The 10,465-nt window shown below is 37.6% G+C and overlaps 1 long non-coding RNA gene across 1 annotated transcript; it reads left to right on the top strand.

The window, feature by feature from the left end:
* Nucleotides 1-263: 263 nt before the first annotated feature.
* Nucleotides 264-1,087, top strand: LOC141598223 (uncharacterized). Its single transcript, XR_012523345.1, has 2 exons — nucleotides 264-323; nucleotides 901-1,087. It is a non-coding gene; the product is annotated as an uncharacterized LOC141598223 (long non-coding RNA).
* The last annotated feature ends 9,378 nt before the right edge of the window (nucleotides 1,088-10,465 follow it).

The following is a 10,465-nucleotide window of genomic DNA, read 5'->3' as shown; positions in this document are numbered from 1 at the left end:
GTCGAGAGAGTATATTATATTATGGAATTAGAAGGAGTTGGTTTGAGTTTGAGATTAGTTATCCGGGGAGTGTTTTTATTATTCTGTTTGTTTATTTTTATTTTTACATGTCTGTGTTTCCACGCCATGACCAAAACTAAGCTGCTATATCGGGAAAGTTTCCATTTAAGAAAACTTTCCATTTAAAGAAGTTTCTATTTTAGTAACCTTCTATTTTGGGAACGGGAATAGTTAAGTAATCCCTTATCATTTATTTATCTTTCAGAGGGCGAATTTGCTGTGGAATATTATTGAGCCTCTGTCCATTTGACTGCAGTACTGAGGTAGGGGAAATACACTTGACTTATTATCGTTGATGTTGAATTGTGTTGACTTGTTTGTGTTTCATATGACCAAACTGTGAACGTTGACTTGATTCGTGGTTGTTGATTTATGTTATGATTCATATCTTTGGAAGGTGATTGATTTGAATTGATCGTATTGAGTATGTTATCACAATATTTGGTAACCGGAATGATTTTATGATTGATCAGTTCAATGATATATATATTGTGTTGCATTAATTTCTTTTGAGCATTCATATGCATTGGAGATGGAGGATGTTGTGGTGATGTGGTGTGGTGAAGATGATGTTGTGATAAGGCCCAGGCGGGTTCTGCAGGACTTGCCCTGGTGTCCTCAACAAGGAAATGCGCGAGATCGGCTACGGTCGATATATAGTCTACCGGGGATCGGTATGGCTGGGTGTTCCGGGTTATGAGATATGAGTTGAGATGGAGATGGAGGTGACGGAGGAGCATGCATATCATATTTTGTTGTTTCATTGTATTCCCTACTCAACCTCGTGGTTGACCCTGTGTATTCGTGAACACCTGTGATGATCCAAATATTGGGGAGCAGATTTGACAGGTTTATGAGATAGGATGGGAGCTTGATGGGCGTGAGACACTGGATCAGAAGACTTAGTAGCTAGATCATCATTTAGAAGACTTTCACTTTTAATTATGTTAGTTCTTTGTAATTTGATGTAAAAGAGGTTTTGTAATAATTAAGTTAAAGTAATTATATAATTTGCCTTGGAGTTTAATTTGTTATTCACTACCTCGGGAAACCGAGATGGTAACAGTCCGGTTTATTAGGGAATGTCTGGCTAAAGGCTCCTTCATAAATCGGGGTGTTACATATTTACTGCATAGTCTTCAAACTTAATGCTGCGCATTTAATTCCTTTAATATACGCGAATGTGGTCTAATATCGTCCTGATATTTTGACTGTTGTCCTCTCCATGGCCTGGGGCCTATCTTCATGTGCCCTGATAGCCTGGCACCCTGACAGCCTGGCGGTCAGGTTCAGGTGAGATACTCATCAGGAAGGTCTGCGGATTTCCAGGCCTAACATGTACCATTTGTATGCCTTCACATGTAATTGAAATTAAATTCCTACTTCGACCTAATTTTTTGCTAATTAATTGTTCACCGACTTAGTTAATTTCTCATATGTTAGAATTAAAACTTGGATGTTGCATTGCATGCATATAATCGACGATATATCAAGTACGAATAACTTCCCTAATCATTAGTAGAGGCCGCTATCGAGGCGGGCGGGATTAGGTGTTCGATCAAAAGAGCTTCCTAATATGTACCCTCACCCCTTACTCCAGATCTCTGTGAACATCCGTGTTCATTGGCATCCACGAGAGTCATTCTAGACATAGAATGCTAAGGGTAACGAGTTCTTGGTGTCTATGTCACTACTTTGTGTCTTGACATGACACGAGGTATTCGAACGATTCCAATTTTCCACAATAAAATGGTGGCGACTCCACAAATGCAAACGTTTGTTCACATCCCAAGCGCCCCCTGGGCCCGCGTCCACAATAGTGCACTCGACCGAGTGGACCCATTTCCATAAAATGGAGACATTATGAAAATAGGCCACTTGACCGAGTGAACTAGGCCACTTGACCGACTAAAATCCACTCGACCGAGTGTACTCAGCACTCGACCGAGTGAGTGCTGGGCTGGGATTTACACGGGTTTAAACCCAATCTCTCATTTCTTATCTTCTTCATATCTTACTTTCACGTCATTCCTACAACACAAAAATTCCTACAAAAATCATCCCAAAACTCCATTGTTGAAAATTTTTACTTGGATTTAGCTCTACTCTAATTTTTTCGTCTCAAATCGCTTCCTAATTGACAATGTAAGTAGACCATCTTTTCTCCTGTTTTCTCCACCTTCATTTGCTAGATCCATACTAACGTGCTCAAGATTTGTCAAATAATTTCATATTTTTACTTAATTCATAGTAGTCAATAGCTTTCTACACCATTGTTGTTGCTAAATATCAAAATTTGCGTAAATTTTTCCACCTAAAGTGAAGAACATGAAAGTAGTAGTTGAGCTTATACCTTGGATTTTGGTGTTTATTGTTAAGTTTAATTGAACAACAAAGGCTTAACCTTTGTTGTTATTGATGAATCTTGTTTAGTCTGTGAATATTTCGTCTTAAAACTCCTTCTTAAATTTGCGAAATATAGGTAAGTCCTGGACAAATTTTGATTTTTCATGGGTAAAAACTTTGTTTAATTGCGTTACAAGACTACTATCTTAGTTAGTAATGTGTTATGTGGTCTCAAAACGAAACTAATTTCGTCTTAAAACTTGGGTGAAATTTTCAAATTCCTTTTAAAACACCCATGAACAATGGGTAAATTTTGTCTTAAGAAGGGTTTAAGTGCGTTGTTGAACTATGACATTGATGGTTGTTGCTATACTATGAGTGTTTTAGCAGGAATTCTCACAGAGACAATGTCCTGCTAGGGAAGGATTTGCAAGGTGATCTAACTCAAAATAAGTAGACTGACTAGTACGACAGAGTGAATAAAGAATAAATAAGAAAGTGAGACACAAGAATTTATACGTGGAAAAACCCTGGGAATAAGGGAAAAAACCACGGGCACCAAGCCAGGAGGGATTATTACTATTATTTGAGGGATCCTGACAGGGAATGTGTATGTCAGGCGAAGGATTTAGGTGTGGTTGCTCAATCATAATGCTAAGTAATGTTTTGATTACAAATATGAGAGTAAAAGTACGAGTAAAAGAGTGAGTAAGCAAGTGATCCCCTTATTTCCTTCTTCTTTGCTATTTATAGTAGCCTTGCAACGGTCCTTGGAGGTTTGTTTAGGGTTTCCAGGTAAATAGGCCTCGTGCCATATTTACACGGGAGTGGTTTGTTGACTAAACAATTGGCTGCCTCTATTTCTGCTAAGTTGACCATATCAAAACCGTTGTGAATATTGTTGAATGAGTCTTTCGTGTAAATAGTAACTAGTTTGAAGAGCTTTTGATGTCGCCTGACGCCTTCAGGTTATGCTTTATCATGTGACTTGGTGAGATATATTCTCAGGCCTTGCTTTAACGAATGGCTGACCTGTCTTTCCCTCATGGCTGGTGCCTGCTCAGGTGTTCTAATTTGTTATATGGAATGTCTTCCGTTCAGGCTAGGCTTTGAACATTGCCCGATTCTTGTCTGATCAGGCAGGGTAATTCTGGGCCCAATAATTACCCCTTGTCTTCTTATTCCCAATGGATCTGGCCAGGGATAAGGAGATAAAAGTTTGGGCTAGGGAAAAAATGTATAGGAATATTTTACCGGAAAAAGAGTTTGTTGAGTCCCTTTCAACTTCTATAACGGTTAGTCTTTATAAATGAGGTAGATTCATCAAACCCTAGGAGAGTCATGATTGGATTTGTCCACTTGTGCTATCCGTTGTGTTTTTGCGGCTATAAAACCATTGCACCGTTTGTCTTGCTTTCACATTCCATTCTTCAATCTTCTAAAATTTATTTCTCTTCCAAAATTCCTTTTGTGAAATAACTCTTTCTCTGAAAAAATCAATCTTATATTCCAATCATAAAAAATGGCTGGAGGAAGAAGAAATACTGCTGCGTCCAAGGCTGGTGGTGGGGTTGAACAGGCTCATGTGGTAGTTGACGTTCCTGAAATCATTCCTGAAGATGAAGTTGTGGAGATTCTTACTCCTCCAGAAATTCTGTCTATGACGTACAAGGGTGTCACTTTTGCCCCCGTAAAGTCTTTGTCTGCTTCATTCCTTGAGGCTAACCAATCGAAGCCTTCTTTTGAGCACTATTTGAAAGGTAGGGGTCTTCTCCCTGCTGAAGCTGAGGTCTGGATCCTTGAGAGCGGTCCAATCAGGGCTAATTGGTGTAGTCCTGGCTGGTTTTGTATTTTTGAGTGCGTGTTCAAGGGAGGCTGTCAGCTTCCACTTTCTCCGTTCATGGTTGAAGTTATCAGGGCTGTCAAGGTTGCCCCTTTCCAGCTTATGCCAATGGTTTGGAAGATTTTTCATTCTATTGAACACCTCTGTGCCAAGCATAAATTGGTAATTACTCTTGAGGATTTCAAGAACGTTTACCACTTGAAAAGCAATACCACTGGGCGCTTCAATCTTCGAGTTAAGGCAAAAATGACTCATCTGATTACAAATTTCAATTCAGTTGACGACAAGGGTTGGGCTACAACCTATATGTTCATCAGGGCAGATTCTGTTGCCCCTGACTTGGATTATCTCAGCTATCCTACTGTTGAGGGAGGGAAATTCTTTTTCCTGCATTCAATTTTGGTTAGAATAGTTTGTTAATTGCATTTTGAAAATAGGCTTTCTTGAATTGTATTTGCAGTGGCTGATTGGTCTAATAATCCTGATGCTAAGGGGTCAGCTGACCGGATTGCTGCTTTTATGGCTCTACACGATGAGGAGAGGGTGTGGCCTGCCTGCCTTGGGCAGGCGCGTATGCCTCGTTTTAAGAAGGCTAAATTGAGTACCTATAAAGCTGTTAGGGGTGCCAAAGCTTCAGGGGCTTCTTCGTCAGGCAGTAACTTCTTTTTTGTTTCTTCTTTGTGAGTTTCTTTGCTTGAACATATGTTAGTATTACTGATATAGGGTTTCACCGTGTATCCACCAGGGCTTCTGCCAGGATTGCTAGTTTTGGCCTATCTTTAGTGAAAGCATGCGTAGTCCCAGGTAAGCCACTTGCCTGCGTAGTCCCAGGCATTCCTCTGTTGTGTGTCCTATGTCCATGTGAAACTCACACCATCTTGTTGTGTCTTTCCTTGAGTTAGGATTGTCTATCTTCTTAAGCCACTTGATAATTTCTCCCATGTTGTCAAGCCTTTTGATCAATCTTGTAGTATCAACATAGAAGTTATATTCCTGAATAGGGGGATAAGTATATGAGTTACCTCGTTGCTCATGAGCATAGTTGACTTCTGATCTGTCAGGCTTGGTATAAGGGGATGGCCTGTAACTGCTTTCTCTGTGATTGGAACTTTTCCTGTTGGATATGTCATATCCTGAATTATTATCAGTGGTGTCAGCCTTAAAACTTTTGTCTTCCTCCAATCTGGTGTAGCCAATAGCCTTTGCTAGGACGTCTTCAAAAGTCAGGCAAGGTTTCATAGTTAGCTCATCATAGAAGTCGATGTCCAATGGTAACCCCTGCCTGAAAGGTTCCACGGCTGTTCCAACATCACATTTGGGGATTGATACTTTTGCTTTGTTGAATCTGGCCAGGAACGCTCTGATTGTCTCGCCAGGCTTTTGCTTGATTCTGTATAGGTCATTGGATCTCCTTTCGAGTTCCCTGCAGCTGGCAAATTGATGGTTGAACGTGTTTATCAAATCTACAAGGGACTTGATGCTTCCATTTGGCAGATTGATGTACCACTGGAGGGCAGGTCCAGTCAGGGTTGTCCCAAAGCCTTTATGCACATGCATACTTGTCGCAGCTCACTGGGTATGGAGGCTGCCAACATTCTTTGTTTGTAGTAGGCTACATGGTTTTCAGGGTCTGTAGTTCCATCTTAGATTCTCATTGATGGCACCACAAACTTCTTAGGTAGATTTATCTTTGCTATTTCATCCACCAAGGGTGAGTCAGCATAACTTTAGGGTTGGCTTCCTCAATGGTTGCAGGCACCCCAGAGATCTTCTCAACCTTCTCATGGAGTTTATGGATTTCCTGGAGCATGGCCATCATTATAGCTGTGTTAGTCTGATCTTGAACAACCTCTTCATTTGGAGTATCTTCTGAGTCTGTGTCATCTTCTCCTACTTTGGATTTTGATGGAGTTGGAGTACCAAAGTTGGAAAAATCAATGTTCCTGATGATTGAAGAGAATGGCGTTCCAGGCTGAATCTTCAATTTTGAGCCTGAAGCTTTGTCTCCCAGCCTTTACTTCAAACTAGATTCTGATTCCTTTAGTTTCATGACTTCAGCCTCAGCCTGGGCCATTTTCTACTTCAGTTGTTCCATTTCCAACAATTGTTGCTTGGCAGCAGCCAGTTGTTGTTCAATGTTATCTCCAGTCATTTTTGGGAGAGTTTTTGTGTTGTTTGGATTTAGGTTTAAATTATTTTTAGCTAGATGCCCCACGGTGGGCGCCAATTGTTTTAGCAGGAATTCTCACAGAGACAATGTCCTGCCAGGGAAGGATTTGCAGGGTGATCTTATTGGGTTCATATACCCATTATTAGACTCTTCTAATGGTGATCTAGATAACTTGTTGATTAAGAACTAGTGGATCTAGTTGCATGCATAACAAAATGAACAAAAATAAGGTGAAAATCACATTTCTTACATTGTATATGGTTCGAATTTTGGGCACAAGAAAGCTCTCCTACCTTCACTTGTTCATGAGCTCAATTAATTTGGGATGATCCTCCAAGATCTTCAAGTCTCAAGTATAGAGACACTCCTCTTAGTTGCACCTAAGACTAACCCAAGCACTAATATTATTACTAATTAGATAATATGTATTAGTAACCTTAAATTTTGGTCTAATAAAAATTACTACACACTTAGTAATATTTTTGTGATATTAGATCTAAGAACAAATTTTTATTACATAAACTAATTTATGAAATTTTTGAGAGAAGTAAGAGAGATGAGCTTTTTCATAAGCATGAAAGAAAAATGAGAACTCCTTTGTCTCATAAAGGAGCCGGTTTTCACCCTCCCAAGAGCATGCATTTGCTTTTTCTTTTTTGCCTTATCAATGCTCTAGGTAGGTAGTCTAGGTCTTAGCATGTTATTATTATGTTTTTGTTTATCATTTAAAAACAAAACCAACATTGCCTAAACCGTCTACTAAAACCGGTTTTATATACTTAAAATGGACCTCCATTTTATCTTTGTAATTTGTCATTTGTAATTTGGTATGACATGTGACAAGTAACATGTCATTAGAAATTTAAATGCATATTTAACTAAATAAATATAATTTTAAATCAAATAATTATAATTAACAAATTAACAAGTAATTCACAATTACATGTATATAAAATGGGTCATATTAAGTCTAGTTAATACAATCTACAACATCTTGTAATTATAACTAACTAATTACTTTTATCTCAAATGTTTCACAAACATTAATCAATTTTAGTAATATAACAAATTAATTACTAAATTGAATCTTATTTAATCACATTACAATAAGATATATAATTCTCACTTATAAAATAAATTTGTTTAATTTAAGGATTTAATTAATCCGTATCAATATACGATTAATTAACTTTTCAGTTTGGGAATCGTCCTATAGTTGTGACCTTAAGGGATCAACTGATCACCACCGTCAAACGACAGTAATGTCAAACTCTAGTTAGCCAATCATTACAGATTAATGTTGATCACTTAACTATATAATTGAATCATCCCTTAGGTATTCTTATTATGAGATTTAACTATGATGTTTAATCATGTGATCGCGCTATTGTTGAGGACACTTACTCCAACAATCTCCCACTTGTCCGAGACAAGTGTGCATCACCAATTCTCTTGTCCTATTACATTATCTCCCACTCAATGCAAGGTGTCTTGTAGGTCGTACTTGCATTTGATCATATCTTGAGTGTTTTCCTCGATCTGGAGAGTAACTGTCTGACCGGAATTATCTACCGTAGATACCTTCCGAGCGTGGCCACGCATTTTCAGTTCACTACTCCTCGAGTGGCCCTGAGATTCAAGGGGGTGGACAATTCCTATCGCACTATTCCCTTTGAATAGCCACAGCTTATCATGACCCAAAAGATGCCCATTTGACCTCAGTTACGAAAATCGTAGAGCATAAATCAAAGTCACTCAGAAACTGTGCCATCTCGGGCGAACAGTCTCTAGTCAAATAATTGACTCTAAAGAATACTATAGTAGCTCTCGCCACGACCAGGCTTTAAAAAAAATTACCAGAACTCTATAAGCGGTCACTGCCTGACAGAGTGTCCCATACAGTCTGCCTATGTGATCGACTAGTCATCCCATATGACTCTATGGCACTCCAACTTGCCATCAATCGCATCACACTCTAGTCACTTCGAGACGTCACCTCATATAAGCAACTAGGGGCCAATACTATGTTAATCCAGTTCACTTTAATAGGGTTCAACGTTGTCCTTACAACCTATTTGGATATAATAAAGTAATAAAAGAGTTTTTAATAAAACTCAAACGATGAATGCATTATCACATATGTAAAATTGATAGCATATCAATTACTACATAATCTATAATCCATATTCCATTTTGTATATAATTGCACATTTCAACTCAATTGAAATGACATGACTTATTATGTTAAGCCTGTGAAAAGGCCTTTGGTTAGTAAGTCTCAGCAACACTTTGCACTCTTCCTAACCTTACTACATACTATTTCCCATTCTTGTGTATAATCTTGTATTATATGAATTTCTTTGAGTACGTGTCTAAATCCAATATGGACATAGGCTCTCTTGCCTTGAATAACTCTCACTGTCCTCACAGTGTGTAGGGATAGGACCTTCGGTTATTGGAACGAACTACCATAGTTCCTCCAATTCATAAAACCGAATCCTAATATCATCCCTTCCTACTTGCATATCTCATTATTGCAAGTGTACTCAATTTCTGTTGTGTACATCTCATTGTTCAACTGCCTAGGATGTTCCTAGCAGATATCCTCCTTAAAAAATATAGCCAAGATGGTTCTCTAACCATCCTTATGTGTGTAAAATATAATTTTGGGTAACTCCTTGCACATAAATCCATCTCAATTCTAAATGCTTAGCTTCATCTCTTTAGTACTTCCTGAGTACTAACTAATGAACTATGTGGCAATATAGAGACTTCTCTCAAAGATTCGATTTGTAACATCTCATCATACTCCAAGTATACGAGGTTTAAGAATGGTGATACATCTTAGCGTAATGAATTAACCCGCAGCGGAAGCATGTGGATTCAATTTCTACATGTTCAATACTTTTGAACTTGTCAAGATTCTTATTAATATAAGAATATTCATTTAACGCTAATATCCTTTTAGAACTATCTTTATAGGTCTGGATACATTAGAGATGTATTTATCTTCTCCAAAGTCTTCCAACATTCACAATGATCAATATGTTCCTTACATATAAGACTAGTAGTACCACATTACTCCCACTAAACTCCATGTATAAACTACTCGACAAATCGAGAAAAGTTTATCACATGATCAAAACATACAATTCAACTCCTTAACTTCTACTTAAGACCTCTTCTTAAGTTTTCATCCTACCTTAGAATATTTGCGATTTTCAAAACTCATTCAAGATGATTTTAAAATCCAACTATAAAATCCGAATTTAATGAGGCATTGTTGTTGCGTGCAAAACCCTTTGCCACCAACCAACCAGGCTAAATAAACATCTTTATGTTTATGCTCACTTCGGACTTTTGCGGAGTTGAAACTAAATAAACCATCTTAATAAATTACAGGCTTGTTACTTTCAAAAGTAACATGACTGCTGTCCACTTTAGATTTCGAAGAAATAATTACTGATTTTGACCAAGAAGGAACATCTTCCTACGTCTTATTCTCATTTTGTGGCTCTTGAACATTTTCTCCCACTCGGTCTTTAAGAAATAATCATCTTTTCTTAATTGACAGCATCACGAGCCACAAACCCTTGGTTCTCGTGATCTTGTAGGAAAAATGTGTTAGAATATGTGTCCTCAACAATAGTGCGATCACATGTTTAAATCTCATGTTAAGAATACGTAAGGGATTATTCATTTATATAGTCAACTGATCATCATTAATCTGTAATGATTGGCTAACTAGAGTTTGACACTACTGTCGTTTGACGGTGGTGATTAGTTGATCCCTTAAGGTTACACCTAAAGGACAATTCCCTTAATAGACAAATTGATTAATTGTATGATGATAAAAGTTAATCAATTCCTTAAAATTGAACAATTTATTTGTGAGAGAGAATATTTATAACTTATTATAATCGGATTAAATAAGATTTATTTTAGTAATTGAAATATTTTATTACTAAAATTGATTATTGTTTGTGAAACAATTGAGATAAGAATGAATGGTTAATTATAATTAAAATATGTTGTGAATTATAATT

Source organism: Silene latifolia, chromosome 9, assembly GCF_048544455.1.
Source record: "Silene latifolia isolate original U9 population chromosome 9, ASM4854445v1, whole genome shotgun sequence".
In the NCBI taxonomy this organism is placed as follows: Eukaryota; Viridiplantae; Streptophyta; class Magnoliopsida; order Caryophyllales; family Caryophyllaceae; genus Silene; species Silene latifolia.
Note: the sequence above shows the minus strand (reverse complement) of the source record. Positions and strands in the feature narration are given on the sequence as shown.